We start from the raw sequence: 17,179 nt of genomic DNA on the forward strand, positions 1-17,179 counted from the left end.
GTGATATAACACACTGTACAGCACAGGAACATGTTTCCATCGAAAGAACAGAAACGCAAAGCACAACTTTGTAAACTAAATCACATACGTGTCGCCCGTTCAATTATTACAACAGGAAAACTGAAAAGTGATATATCACACTGTACAGCACAGAAACAAGTTTCCAAGAAGAACAGAAACCCAAAGCACTACTTTGTAAACTAAATCACATGTGTGTCGCTCGCTCAGTTAGGAATACAGGGAAACCGAAAAGTGTTATCTCACACTGTATGACACAGAAACAAGTTTCCAAAGAAAGAACAGAAACGGAAAGCACAACTTTGTAAACTAAATGACATACGTGTCGCCTGTTCAATTATTATAAGAGGAAAACTGAAAAGTGATATAATACACTGTACAGCACAGGAACATGTTTCCATCGAAAGAACAGAAACGCAAAGCACAACTTTGTAAACTAATTCACATACGTGTTGCCTTTTCAATTATTATAACAGGAAAACTGAAAAGTGATATATCACATTGTACAGCACAGTAACATGTTTCCATCGAAAGAACAGAAACGCAAAGCACAACTTTGTAAACTAAGTCACATATGTGTCGCCTATTCAATTATTATAACAGGAAAACTGAAAAGTGATATAACCCTAACCCTAACCCTAACCCTAAGGCCCTAACCCTAAGCCTAACCCTAAACCTAACCCTAACCCTAACCCTAACCCTAACCCTAACGCTAACCTTATCCCTTACCCAGCCCTAACCTAACCCTAAACCTAACCCTAACACTAACCCTAACCCTAACTTGTTCCTAACAGGAACAAGTTTCCAACGAAAGAACGTAAATGAAAAGCACTACTTTGTAAACTGAATCACATGTGTGTCGCTCGCTTAATTAGGAATACAGGGAAACCGGAAAGTGTTATCTCACACTGTATGACACAGAAACAAGTTTCCAAAGAAAGAACAGAAACGGAAAGCACAACTTTGTAAACTAAATGACATACGTGTCGCCTGTTCAATTATTATAAGAGGAAAACTGAAAAGTGATATAATACACTGTACAGCACAGGAACATGTTTCCATCGAAAGAACAGAAACTGAAAGCACAACTTTGAAAACTAATTCACATACGTGTCGCCTGTTCAATTATTATAACAGGAAAACTGAAAAGTGATATATCACATTGTACAGCACAGAAACAAGTTTCAAATGAAAGAACAAAAAAGAAAATCACTAATTTGTCAACTAAATCACATGTGTGTCGCTAGCTCCATTAGGAATACAGGAAAACTGAACAGTAATATATCTCACTGTACAGCACAAGAACAAGTTTCCAACGAAAGAACAGAAAAGCAAAGCACTACTTTTAAACAGAATCACCTGTGTGTCGCTCGCTCAATTACGAATACAGGAAAACTGAAAAGTGTTATCTCGCACTGTACGGCACAGAAACAAGTTTCCATTGAAAGAACAGAAACGCAAAGCACAACTTTGTAAACTAATTCACATATGTGTCGCCTGTTCAATTATTATAACAGGAAAACTGAAAAGTGATATAACCCTAACCCTAACCCTAACCCTAAGGCCCTAACCCTAACCCTAACCCTAACCCTAACCCTAACCCTAACCCTAACCCTAACGCTAACTCTATCCCTTACCCAGCCCTAACCTAACCCTAACCCTAACCCTAACCCTAACCCTAACGCTAACCCTAACTTGTTCCTAACTGGACCTAACAGGAACAAGTTTCCAACGAAAGAAAGTAAATGAAAAGCAGTACTTTGTAAAGTGAATCACATGTGTGTCACTCGCTCAATTAGGAATACAGGAAAACCGTAAAGTGTTATTTCGCACTGTATGGCACAGAAACTTGTTTCCATCGAAAGAACAGAAAAGCAAAGCAAAACTTTGTAAACTAAATCACATACGTGTCGCCCGTTCAATTATTACAACAGGAAAACTGAAAAGTGATATATCACATTGTACAGCACAGGAACAAGTTTCAAATGAAAGAACAAAAAAGAAAATCACTAATTTGTAAACTAAATCACATGTGTGTCGCTCGCTCCATTAGGAATACAGGAAAACTGAACAGTAATATATCTTACTGTACAGCACAAGAACAAGTTTCCAAGAAGAACAGAAACCCAAAGCACTACTTTGTAAACTAAATCACATGTGTGTCGCTCGCTCAATTAGGAATACAGGGAAACCGAAAAGTGTTATCTCACACTGTATGGCACAGAAACAAGTTTCCAAAGAAAGAACAGAAACGGAAAGCACTGCTTTTAAACAGAATCACCTGTGTGTCGCTCGCTCAATTAGGAATACAGGAAAACTGAAAAGTGTTATCTCGCACTGTACGGCACAGAAACAAGTTTCCATTGAAAGAACAGAAACGCAAAGCACAACTTTGTAAACTAATTCACATATGTGTCGCCTGTTCAATTCTTATAACAGGAAAACTGAAATGTGATATAACCCTAACCCTAACCCTAACCCTAAGGCCCTAACCCTAACCCTAACCCTAACCCTAACCCTAACCCCTAACCCTAACCCTAACTCTAACCCTAACCCTAACCCTAACCCTAACCCTAACCCTATCCCTTACCCAGCCCTAACCCTAACCCTAACCCTAACCCTAACCCTAAGGCCCTAACCCTAACCCTAACCCTAACCCCTAACCCTAACCCAAACCTAACCCTAACCCTAACCCTAACCCCTAACCCTAACCCTAACCCTAACCCTAACCCTAACCCTAACCCTAACCCTAACCCTAAACCTAACCCTAACCCTAACTTGTTCCTAACAGGAACAAGTTTCCAACAAAAGAATGTAAATGAAAAGCACTACTTTGTAAACTGAATCACATGTGTGTCACTCGCTCAATTAGGAATAAAGGAAAATCGAAAAGTGTTATCTTGCACTGTACGGCACAGAAACTAGTTTCCATCGAAAGAACAGAAAAGCAAAGCACAACTTTGTAAACTAAATCACATACGTGTCGCCCGTTCAATTATTACAACAGGAAAACTGAAAAGTGATATATCACACTGTACAGCACAGAAACAAGTTTCCAAGAAGAACAGAAACCCAAAGCACTACTTTGTAAACTAAATCACATGTGTGTCCCTCGCTCAATTAAGAATACAGGGAAACCGGAAAGTGTTATCTCACACTGTATGGCACAGAAACAAGTTTCCAAAGAAAGAACAGAAACGCAAAGCACCACTTTGTAAACTAATTCACATACGTGTCGCCTGTTCAATTATTATAAGAGGAAAACTGAAAAGTGATATAACACACTGTACAGCACAGGAACATGTTTCCATCGAAAGAACAGAAACGCAAAGCACAACTTTGTAAACTAATTCACATACGTGTCGCCTGTTCAATTATTATAACAGGAAAACTGAAAAGTGATATATCACATTTTACAGCACAGGAACAAGTTTCAAATGAAAGAACAAAAAAGAAAATCACTAATTTGTCAACTAAATCACATGTTTGTCACTCGCTCCATTAGGAATACAGGAAAACTGAACAGTAATATATCTCACTGTACAGCACAAGAACAAGTTTCCAACGAAAGAACAGAAAAGCAAAGCACTACTTTTAAACATAATCACCTGTGTGTCGCTCGCTCAATTAGGAATACAGGAAAACTGAAAAGTGTTATCTCGCACTGTACGGCACAGAAACAAGTTTCCATTGAAAGAACAGAAACGCAAAGCACAACTTTGTAAACTAATTCACATATGTGTCGCTTGTTCAATTATTATAACAGGAAAACTGAAAAGTGATATAACCCTAACCCTAACCCTAACCCTAAGGCCCTAACCCTAACCCTAACCCTAACCCTAACCCTAACCCTAACCCCTAACCCTAACCCTAACCCTAACCCTAACCCCTAACCCTAACCCTAACCGTAACCCTAACCCTATCCCTAACCCTAACACTAACGCTAACCCTAACCCTTACCCTAACCCTAACTTGTTCCTAACAGGAACAAGTTTCCAACGAAAGAACGTAAATGAAAAGCACTACTTTGTAAACTGAATCACATGTGTGTCACTCGCTCAATTAGGAATACAGGAAAATCGAAAAGTGTTATCTCGCACTGTACGGCACAGAAACTAGTTTCCATCGAAAGAACAGAAAAGCAAAGCACAACTTTGTAAACTACATCACATACGTGTCGCCCGTTCAATTATTACAACAGGAAAACTGAAAAGTGATATATCACACTGTACAGCACAGAAACAAGTTTCCAAGAAGAACAGAAACCCAAAGCACTACTTTGCAAACTAAATCACATCTGTGTCCCTCGCTCAATTAGGAATACAGGGAAACCGGAAAATGTTATCTCACACTGTATGGCACAAAAAACAAGTTTCCAAAGAAAGAACAGAAACGCAAAGCACCACTTTGTAAACTAAATGACATACGTGTCGCCTGTTCAATTATTATAAGAGGAAAACTGAAAAGTGATATAACACACTGTACAGCACAGGAACATGTTTCCATCGAAAGGACAGAAACGCAAAGCACAACTTTGTAAACTAATTCACATACGTGTCGCCTGTTCAATTATTATAACAGGAAAACTGAAAAGTGATATATCTCATTGTACAGCACAGGAACAAGTTTCAAATGAAAGAACAAAAAAGAAAATCACTAATTTGTAAACTAAATCACATGTGTGTCGCTCCCTCCATTAGGAATACAGGAAAACTGAACAGTAATATATCTCACTGTACAGCACAAGAACAAGTTTCCAACGAAAGAACAGAAGAGCAAACCACTACTTTAAAATAGAATCACCTGTGTGTCGCTCGCTCAATTAGGAATACAGGAAAACTGAAAAGTGTTATCTCGCACTGTACGGCACAGAAACAAGTTTCCATTGAAAGAACAGAAACGCAAAGCACAACTTTGTAATCTAATTCACATATGTGTCGCTTGTTCAATTATTATAACAGGAAAACTGAAAAGTGATATAACCCTAACCCTAACCCTAACCCTAAGGCCGTAACCCTAACCCTAACCCTAACCCTAACCCCTAACCCTATCCGTAACCCTAACCCTATCCCTAACCCTAACACTAACGCTAACCCTAACCCTTACCCTAACCCTAACTTGTTCCTAACAGGAACAAGTTTCCAACGCAAGAACGTAAATGAAAAGCACTACTTTGTAAAGTGAATCACATGTGTGTCACTCGCTCAATTAGGAATACAGGAAAACCGAAAAGTGTTATCTCGCACTGTATGGCACAGAAACTAGTTTCCATCGAAAGAACAGAAAAGCAAAGCACAACTTTGTAAACTAAATCACATACGTGTCGCCCGTTCAATTATTACAACAGGAAAACTGAAAAATGATATATCACACTGTACAGCACAGAAACAAGTTTCCAAGAAGAACAGAAACCCAAAGCACTACTTTGTAAACTAAATCACATGTGTGTCGCTCGCTCAATTAGGAATACAGGGAAACCGGAAAGTGTTATCTCACAGTGTATGGCACAGAAACAAGTTTCCAAAGAAAGAACAGAAACGCAAAGCACAACTTTGTAAACTAAATGACATACGTGTCGCCTGTTCAATTATTATAAGAGGAAAACTGAAAAGTGATATAACACACTGTACAGCACAGGAACATGTTTCCATCGAAAGAACAGAAACGCAAAGCATAACATTGTAAACTAATTCACATACGTGTCGCCTGTTCAATTATTATAACAGGAAAACTGAAAAGTGATATATCACATTGTACAGCACAGGAACAAGTTTCAAATGAAAGAACAAAAAAGAAAATCACTAATTTGTCAACTAAATCACATGTTTGTCACTCACTCCATTAGAAATACAGGAAATCTGAACAGTAATATATCTCACTGTACAGCACAAGAACAAGTTTCCAACGAAAGAACAGAAAAGCAAAGCACTACTTTTAAACAGAATCACCTGTGTGTCGCTCGCTCAATTAGGAAACAGGAAAACTGAAAATTGTTATCTCGCACTGTACGGCACAGAAACAAGTTTCCATTGAAAGAACAGAAACGCAAAGCACAACTTTGTAAACTAATTCACATGTGTGTCGCCTGTTCAATTATTATAACAGGAAAACTGAAAAGTGATATAACCCTAACCCTAACCCTAACCCTAACCCTAAGGCCCTAACCTTAACCCTAACTCTAACCCTAACCCTAACCCCTAACCCTAACCCTAACCCTAACCCTAACCCTAACCCTAACGCTAACCCTATCCCTTACCCTGCCCTAACCTAACCCTAACCCTAACCCTAACCCTAACCCTAACCCTAACGCTAACCCTAACTTGTTCCTAACAGGAACAAGTTTCCAACGAAAGAACGTAAATGAAAAGCACTACTTTGTAAAGTGAATCACATGTGTGTCACTCGCTCAATTAGGAATACAGGAAAACCGAAAACTGTTATCTCGCACTGTACGGCACAGAAACTAGTTTCCATCGAAAGAACAGAAAAGCAAAGCACAACTTTGTAAACTACATCACATATGTGTCGCCTGTTCAATTATTACAACAGGAAACCTGAAAAGTGATATATCACACTGTACAGCACAGAAACAAGTTTCCAAGAAGAACAAAAACCCAAAGCACTACTTTGTAAACTAAATCACATGTGTGTCGCTCGCTCAATTAGGAATACAGGGAAACCGAAAAGTGTTATCTCACACTGTATGGCACAGAAACAACTTTCCAAAGAAAGAACAGAAACAGAAAGCACAACTTTGAAAACTAAATGACATACGTGTCGCCTGTTCAATTGTTATAAGAGGAAAACTGAAAAGTGATATAACACACTGTACAGCACAGGAACATGTTTCCATCGCAAGAACAGAAACGCAAAGCACAACTTTGTAAACTAATTCACATACGTGTCGCCTGTTCAATTATTATAACAGGAAAACTGAAAAGTGATATAACCCTAACCCTAACCCTAACCCTAAGGCCCTAACCCTAACCCTAACCCTAATCCTAACGCTAACCCTATCCCTTACCCAGGCCTAACCTAACCCTAACCCTAACCCTAACCCTAACTTGTTCCTAACAGAAACAAGTTTCCAACGAAAGAACGTAAATGAAAAGCACTACTTTGTAAACTGAATCACATGTGTGTCACTCGCTCAATTAGGAATACAGGAAAACCGAAAAGTGTTATCTCGCACTGTACGGCACAGAAACTAGTTTCCATCGAAAGAACAGAAAAGCAAAGCACAACTTTGTAAACTAAATCACATACGTGTTGCCTGTTCAATTATTACAACAGGAAAACTGAAAAGTGATATATCACACTGTACAGCACAGAAACAAGTTTCCAAGAAGAACAGAAACCCAAAGCACTACTTTGTAAACTAAATCACATGTGTGTCTCTTGCTCACTTAGGAATACAGGGAAACCGGAAAGTGTTATCTCACAATGTATGGCACAGAAACAAGTTTCCAAAGAAAGAACAGAAACGCAAAGCACAACTTTGTAAACTAATTCACATACGTGTGGCCTGTTCAATTATTATAACAGGAAAACTGAAAAGTGATATATCACATTGTACAGCACAGGAACAAGTTTCAAATGAAAGAACAAAAAAGAAAATCACTAATTTGTAAACTAAATCACATGTGTGTCGCTCGCTCCATTAGGAATACAGGAAAACTGAACAGTAATATATCTCACTGTACGGCACAAGAACAACTTTCCAACGAAAGAACAGAAAAGGAAAGCACTACTTTTAAACAGAATCACCTGTGTGTCGCTCGCTCAATTAGGAATACAGGAAAACTGAAAAGTGATATAACCCTAACCCTAACCCTAACCCTAAGGCCTTAACCCTAACCCTAACCCTAACCCCTAACCCTAACCCTAACCCTAACCCTAACCCTAACCCTAACGCTAACCCTATCACTTACCCAGCCCTAACCTAACCCTAACCCTAACCCTAACCCTAATGCTAACCCTAACTTGTTCCTAACAGGAACCAGTTTCCAACGAAAGAACGTAAATGAAAAGCACTACTTTGTAAAGTGAATCACATGTGTGTCACTCGCTCAATTAGGAATACAGGAAAACCGAAAAGTGTTATCTCGCACTGTACGGCAAAGAAACTAGTTTCCATCGAAAGAACAGAAAAGCAAAGCACAACTTTGTAAACTACATCACATACGTGTTGCCCGTTCAATTATTACAACAGGAAAACTGAAAAGTGATATATCACACTGTACAGCACAGAAACAAGTTTCCAAGAAGAACAGAAACCCAAAGCACTACTTTGTAGTAAACTAAATCACATGTGTGTCGCTCGCTCAATTAGGAATACAGGGAAACCGAAAAGTGTTATCTCACACTGTATGGCACAGAAACAAGTTTCCAAAGAAAGAACAGAAACGGAAAGCACAACTTTGTAAACTAAATGACATACGTGTCGCCTGTTCAATTATTATAAGAGGAAAACTGAAAAGTGATATAACACACTGTACAGCACAGGAACAGGTTTCCATCGAAAGAACAGAAAGGCAAAGCACAACTTTGTAAACTAATTCACATACGTGTCGCCTGTTCAATTATTATAACCGGAAAACTGAAAAGTGATATAACCCTAACCCTAACCCTAACCCTAAGGCCCTAACCCTAACCCTAACCCTAACCCTAACCCTAACCCTAAGGCCCTAACCCTAACCCTAACCGTAACCCTAACCCCTAACCCTAACCCTAACCCTAACCCTAACCCTAACCCTAACGCTAACCCTATCCCTTACCCAGCCCTAACCTAACCCCAACCCTAACCCTAACCCTAACCCTAACCCTAACTTGTTCCTAACAGGAACAAGTTTCCAACGAAAGAACGTAAATGAAAAGCACTACTTTGTAAAGTGAATCACATGTGTGTCACTCTCTCAATTAGGAATACAGGAAAACCGAAAAGTGTTATCTCGCACTGTACGGCACAGAAACTAGTTTCCATCGAAAGAACAGAAACGGAAAGCACCATTTTGTAAACTAAATGACATACGTGTCACCTGTTCAATTATTATAAGAGGAAAACTGAAAAGTGATATAACACACTGTACAGCACAGGAACATGTTTACATCGAAAGAACAGAAACGCAAAGCACAACTTTATAAACTAATTCACATACGTGTCGCCTGTTCAATTATTATAACAGGAAAACTGAAAAGTGATATAACCCTAACCCTAACCCTAACCCTAAGGCTCTAACCCTAACCCTAACCCTAACCCTAACCCCTAACCCTAACCCTAACCCTAACCCTAACCCTAACGCTAACCCTATCCCTTACCCAGCCCTAACCTAACCCTAACCCTAACCCTAACCCTAACCCTAACGCTAACCCTAACTTGTTCCTAACAGGAACAAGTTTCCAACGAAAGAACGTAAATGAAAAGCACTACTTTGTAAAGTGAATCACATGTGTGTCACTCGCTCAATTAGGAATACAGGAAAACCGAAAAGTGTTATCTCGCACTGTACGGCACAGAAACTAGTTTCCATCGAAAGAACAGAAAAGCAAAGCACAACTTTGTAAACTACATCACATACGTGTCGCCCGTTCAATTATTACAACAGGAAAACTGAAAAGTGATATATCACACTGTACAGCACAGAAACAAGTTTCCAAGAAGAACAGAAACCCAAAGCACTACTTTGTAAACTAAATCACATGTGTGTCGCTCGCTCAATTAGGAATACAGGGAAACCGAAAAGTGTTATCTCACACTGTATGGCACAGAAACAAGTTTCCAAAGAAAGAACAGAAACGGAAAGCACAACTTTGTAAACTAAATGACATACGTGTCGCCTGTTCAATTATTATAACAGGAAAACTGAAAAGTGATATAACCCTAACCTTAACCCTAACCCTAAGGCCCTAACCCTAACCCTAACCCTAACCCTAACTCTAAGGCCCTAACCCTAACCCTAACCGTAACCCTAACCCCTAACCCTAACCCTAAACCTAACCCTTACCCTAACCCTAACCCTAACCCTAACGCTAACCCTATCCCTTACCCAGCCCTAACCTAACCCCAACCCTAACCCTAACCCTAACCCTAACCCTAACCCTAACTTGTTCCTAACAGGAACAAGTTTCCAACGAAAGAACGTAAATGAAAAGCACTACTTTGTAAAGTGAATCACATGTGTGTCACTCTCTCAATTAGGAATACAGGAAAACCGAAAAGTGTTATCTCACAATGTACCGCACAGAAACTAGTTTCCATCGAAAGAACAGAAAAGCAAAGCACAACTTTGTAAACTAAATCACATACATGTCGCCCGTTCAATTATTACAACAGGAAAACTGAAAAGTGATATATCACACTGTACAGCACAGAAACAAGTTTCCAAGAAGAACAGAAACCCAAAGCACTACTTTGTAAACTAAATCACATGTGTGTCGCTCGCTCAATTAGGAATACAGGGAAACCGAAAAGTGTTATCTCACACTGTATGGCACAGAAACAAGTTTCCAAAGAAAGAACAGAAACGGAAAGCACAACTTTGTAAACTAAATGACATACGTGTCGCCTGTTCAATTATTATAAGAGGAAAACTGAAAAGTGATATAACACACTGTACAGCACAGGAACAGGTTTCCATCGAAAGAACAGAAAGGCAAAGCACAACTTTGTAAACTAATTCACATACGTGTCGCCTGTTCAATTATTATAACCGGAAAACTGAAAAGTGATATAACCCTAACCCTAACCCTAACCCTAAGGCCCTAACCCTAACCCTAACCCTAACCCTAACCCTAACCCTAAGGCCCTAACCCTAACCCTAACCGTAACCCTAACCCCTAACCCTAACCCTAACCCTAACCCTAACCCTAACCCTAACGCTAACCCTATCCCTTACCCAGCCCTAACCTAACCCCAACCCTAACCCTAACCCTAACCCTAACCCTAACTTGTTCCTAACAGGAACAAGTTTCCAACGAAAGAACGTAAATGAAAAGCACTACTTTGTAAAGTGAATCACATGTGTGTCACTCTCTCAATTAGGAATACAGGAAAACCGAAAAGTGTTATCTCGCACTGTACGGCACAGAAACTAGTTTCCATCGAAAGAACAGAAACGGAAAGCACCATTTTGTAAACTAAATGACATACGTGTCACCTGTTCAATTATTATAAGAGGAAAACTGAAAAGTGATATAACACACTGTACAGCACAGGAACATGTTTACATCGAAAGAACAGAAACGCAAAGCACAACTTTATAAACTAATTCACATACGTGTCGCCTGTTCAATTATTATAACAGGAAAACTGAAAAGTGATATAACCCTAACCCTAACCCTAACCCTAAGGCTCTAACCCTAACCCTAACCCTAACCCTAACCCCTAACCCTAACCCTAACCCTAACCCTAACCCTAACGCTAACCCTATCCCTTACCCAGCCCTAACCTAACCCTAACCCTAACCCTAACCCTAACCCTAACGCTAACCCTAACTTGTTCCTAACAGGAACAAGTTTCCAACGAAAGAACGTAAATGAAAAGCACTACTTTGTAAAGTGAATCACATGTGTGTCACTCGCTCAATTAGGAATACAGGAAAACCGAAAAGTGTTATCTCGCACTGTACGGCACAGAAACTAGTTTCCATCGAAAGAACAGAAAAGCAAAGCACAACTTTGTAAACTACATCACATACGTGTCGCCCGTTCAATTATTACAACAGGAAAACTGAAAAGTGATATATCACACTGTACAGCACAGAAACAAGTTTCCAAGAAGAACAGAAACCCAAAGCACTACTTTGTAAACTAAATCACATGTGTGTCGCTCGCTCAATTAGGAATACAGGGAAACCGAAAAGTGTTATCTCACACTGTATGGCACAGAAACAAGTTTCCAAAGAAAGAACAGAAACGGAAAGCACAACTTTGTAAACTAAATGACATACGTGTCGCCTGTTCAATTATTATAACAGGAAAACTGAAAAGTGATATAACCCTAACCTTAACCCTAACCCTAAGGCCCTAACCCTAACCCTAACCCTAACCCTAACTCTAAGGCCCTAACCCTAACCCTAACCGTAACCCTAACCCCTAACCCTAACCCTAAACCTAACCCTTACCCTAACCCTAACCCTAACCCTAACGCTAACCCTATCCCTTACCCAGCCCTAACCTAACCCCAACCCTAACCCTAACCCTAACCCTAACCCTAACCCTAACTTGTTCCTAACAGGAACAAGTTTCCAACGAAAGAACGTAAATGAAAAGCACTACTTTGTAAAGTGAATCACATGTGTGTCACTCTCTCAATTAGGAATACAGGAAAACCGAAAAGTGTTATCTCACAATGTACCGCACAGAAACTAGTTTCCATCGAAAGAACAGAAAAGCAAAGCACAACTTTGTAAACTAAATCACATACATGTCGCCCGTTCAATTATTACAACAGGAAAACTGAAAAGTGATATATCACACTGTACAGCACAGAAACAAGTTTCCAAGAAGAACAGAAACCCAAAGCACTACTTTGTAAACTAAATCACATGTGTGTCGCTCGCTCAATTAGGAATACAGGGAAACCGAAAAGTGTTATGTCACACTGTATGGCACAGAAACAAGTTTCCAAAGAAAGAACAGAAACGGAAAGCACAACTTTGTAAACTAAATGACATATGTGTCGCCTGTTCAATTATTATAAGAGGAAAATTGAAAAGTGATATAACACACTGTACAGCACAGGAACATGTTTCCATCGAAAGAACAGAAACGCAAAGCATAACTTTTAAACTAATTCACACACGTGTCGCCTGTTCAATTATTATAAGAGGAAAACTGAAAAGTGATATATCACATTGTACAGCACAGGAACAAGTTTCAAATGAAAGAACAAAAAAGAAAATCACTAATTTGTAAACTAAATCACATGTGTGTCGCTCCATTAGGAATACAGGAAAACTGAACAGTAATATATCTCACTGTACAGCACAAGAACAAGTTTCCAACGAAAGAACAGAAAAGCAAAGCACTACTTATAAACAGAATCACCTGTGTGTCGCTCGCTCAATTAGGAATACAGGAAAACTGAAAAGTGATATAACCTTAACCCTAACCCTAACCCTAAGGCCCTAACCCTAACCCTAACCCAAACCCCTAACCCTAACCCTAACCCTAACCCTAACCCTAACCCTAACGCTAACCCTATCCCTTACCCAGCCCTAACCTAACCCTAACCCTAACCCTAACCCTAACCCTAACTTGTTCCTAACAGGAACAAGTTTCCAATGAAAGAACGTAAATGAAAAGCACTATTTTGTAAAGTGAATCACATGTGTGTCACTCGCTCAATTAGGAATACAGGGAAACCGAAAAGTGTTATCTCGCACTGTATGGCACAGAAACAAGTTTCTAAAGAAAGAACAGAAACGGAAAGCACAACATTGTAAAATAAATGACATACGTGTCGCCTGTTTAATTATTATAAGAGGAAAACTGAAAAGTGATATAACACACTGTACAGCACAGGAACTTGTTTCCATCGAAAGAACAGAAACGCAAAGCACAACTTTGTAAACTAATACACATACTTGTCGCCTGTTCAATTATTATAACAGGAAAACTGAAAAGTGATACAACCATAACCCTAACCCTAACCCTAAGGCCCTAACCCTAACCCTAACAATAACCCTAACCCCTAACCCTAACCATAACTCTAACCCTAACCCTAACCCTAACCGCTAACCCTAACCCTAACCCTAACACCTAACCCTAACCATAACCCCTACTCTAACCCTAACCCTAACCCCTAACCCTAACCCTAACCCTAACCCTAACCCTAACGCTAACCTTATCCCTTACCCAGCCCAAACCTAACGCTAACGCTAACCCTAACTTGTTCCTAACAGGAACAAGTTTCCAACGAAAGAACGTGAATGAAAAGCACTACTTTGTAAACTGAATCACATGTGTGTCACTCGCTCAATTAGGAATACAGGAAAACCGAAAAGTGTTATCTCGCACTGTACGGCACAGAAACTAGTTTCCATCGAAAGAACAGAAAAGCAAAGCACAACTTTGTAAACTAAATCACATACATGTCGTCCGTTCAATTATTACAACAGGAAAACTAAAAAGTGATATATCACACTGTACAGCACAGAAACAGGTTTCCAAGAAGAACAGAAACCCAAAGCACTACTTTGTAAACTAAATCACATGTGTGTCGCTAGCTCAAGTAGGAATACAGGGAAACCGAAAAGTGTTATCTCACACTGTATGGCACAGAAATAAGTTTCCAAAAAAGAACAGAAACGGAAAGCACAACTTTGTAAACTAAATGACATACGTGTCGCCTGTTCAATTATTATAACAGGAAAACTGAAAAGTGATATATCACATTGTACAGCACAGGAACAAGTTTCAAATGAAAGAACAAAAAAGAAAATCACTAATTTGTAAACTAAATCACATGTGTGTCACTCGCACCATTAGGATTACAGGAAAACTGAAAAGTAATATATCTCAATGTACAGCACAAGAACAAGTTTCCAACGAAAGAACAGAAAAGCAAAGCACTACTTTTAAACAGAATCACCTGTGTGTCGCTCGCTCAATAAGGAATACAGGAAAACTGAAAAGTGTTATCTCGCACTGTATGGCACAGAAACAAGTTTCCATTGAAAGAACAGAAACGCAAAGCACAACTTTGTAAACTAATTCACATATGTGTCGCCTGTTGAATTATTATAACAGGAAAACTGAAAAGTGATATAACCCTAACCCTAACCCTAACCCTAAGGCCCTAACCCTAACCCTAACCCTAACCCCTAACCCTATCCCTAACCCTAACCCAAACCCTAACCCTAACCCTAACCCTAACCCTAACCCTAACGCTAACCCTTTCCCTTACCCAACCCTAACCTAACCCTAACGCTAACCCTAACCCTAACTTGTTCCTAACAGGAACAAGTTTCCAACGAAAGAACGTAAATGAAAAGTACTACTTTGTAAACTCAATCACATGTGTGTCACTCGCTCAATTAGGAATACAGGAAAACCGAAAAGTGTTATATCGCACTGTAAGGCACAGAAACTAGTTTCCATCGAAAGAACAGAAAAGCAAAGCACAACTTTGTAAACTCAATCACATACGTGTCGCCTGTTCAATTATTACAACAGGAAAATTGAAAAGTGATATATCACATTGTACAGCAGAGGAACAAGTTTCAAATGAAAGAACAAAAAAGAAAATCACTAATTAGTAAACTAAATAACATGTGTGTCGCTCGCTCCATTAGGAATACAGGAAAACTGAACAGTAATATATCTTACTGTACAGCACAAGAACAAGTTTCCAACGAAAGAACAGAAAAGCCAAGCATTACTTTTAAACAGAAACACCTGTGTGTCGCTCGCTCAATTAGGAATACAGGAAAACTGAAAAGTGTTATCTCGCACTGTACGGCACAGAAACAAGTTTCCATTGAAAGAACAGAAACGCAAAGCACAACTTTGTAAACTAATTCACATATGTGTCGCCTGTTTAATTATTATAACAGGAAAACTGAAAAGTGATATAACCCTAACCCTAACCCTAACCCTAAGGCCCTAACCCTAACCCTAACCCTAACCCTAACCCCTAACCCTATCCCTAACCCTAACCCTAACCCTAACCCTAACCCTAACCATAACCCTAACCCTGAGGCTAACGCTATCCCTTACCCAGCCCTAACCTAACCCTAACCCTAACCCTAACCCTAACCCTAACCCTAAACCTAACCCTAACTTGTTACTAACTTGTTCCTAACAGGAACAAGTTTCCAACGAAAGAACGTAAATGAAAAGCACTACTTTGTAAACTGAATCACATGTGTGTCACTCGCTCTATTAGGAATACAGGAAAACCGAAAAGTGTTATCTCGCACTGTACGGCACAGAAACTAGTTTCCATGGAAAGAACAGAAAAGCAAAGCACAACTTTGTAAACTAAATCACATACGTGTCGCCCGTTCAATTATTACAACAGGAAAACTGAAAAGTGATATATCACACTGTACAGCACAGAAACAATTTTCCAAGAAGAACAGAAACCCAAAGCACTACTATGTAAACTAAATCACATGTGTGTCGCTCGCTCAGTTAGGAATACAGGGATACCGAAAAGTATTATCTCACACTATATTTCACAGAAACAAGTTTCCAAAGAAAGAACAGAAACGCAAAGCACAACTTTGTAAACTAAATGACACACGTGTCGCCTGTTCAATTATTATAAGAGGAAAACTGAAAAGTGATATAACACACTGTACAGCACAGGAACATGTTTCCATCGAAAGAACAGAAACGCAAAGCAAAACTTTGTAAACTCAATCACATACGTGTCGCCCGTTCAATTATTACAACAGGAAAACTGAAAAGTGATATATCACACTGTACAGCACAGAAACAAGTTTCCAAGAAGAACAGAAACCCAAAGCACTACTTTGTAAACTAAATCACATGTGTGTCGCTCGCTCAAGTAGGAATACAGGGAAACCGAAAAGTGTTATCTCACAATGTATGGCACAGAAACAAGTTTCCAAAGAAAGAACAGAAACGGAAAGCACAACTTTGTAAACTAAATGACATACGTGTCGCCTGTTCAATTATTATAAGAGGAAAACTGAAAAGTGATATAACACACTGTACAGCACAGGAACATGTTTCCATCGAAAGAACAGAAACCCAAAGCACAACTTTATAAACTAATTCACATACGTGTCGCCTGTTCAATTATTGTAACAGGAAAACTGAAAAGTGATATATCACATTGTACAGCACAGGAATAAGTTTCAAATGAAAGAACAAAAAAGAAAATCACTAATTTGTAAACTAAATCACATGTGTGTCACTCGCTCCATTAGGATTACAGGAAAACTGAAAAGTAATATATCTCAATGTACAGCACAAGAACAAGTTTCCAACGAAAGAACAGAAAAGCAAAGCACTACTTTTAAACAGAATCACCTGTGTGTCGTTCACTCAATAAGGAATACAGGAAAACTGAAAAGTGTTATCTCGCACTGTACGGCACAGAAACAAGTTTCCATTGAAAGAACAGAAACGCAAAGCACAACTTTGTACACTAATTCACATATGTGTCGCCTGTTCAATTATTATAACA

Source organism: Meriones unguiculatus, chromosome 17 (genome assembly GCF_030254825.1).
Source record: "Meriones unguiculatus strain TT.TT164.6M chromosome 17, Bangor_MerUng_6.1, whole genome shotgun sequence".
In the NCBI taxonomy this organism is placed as follows: Eukaryota; Metazoa; Chordata; class Mammalia; order Rodentia; family Muridae; genus Meriones; species Meriones unguiculatus.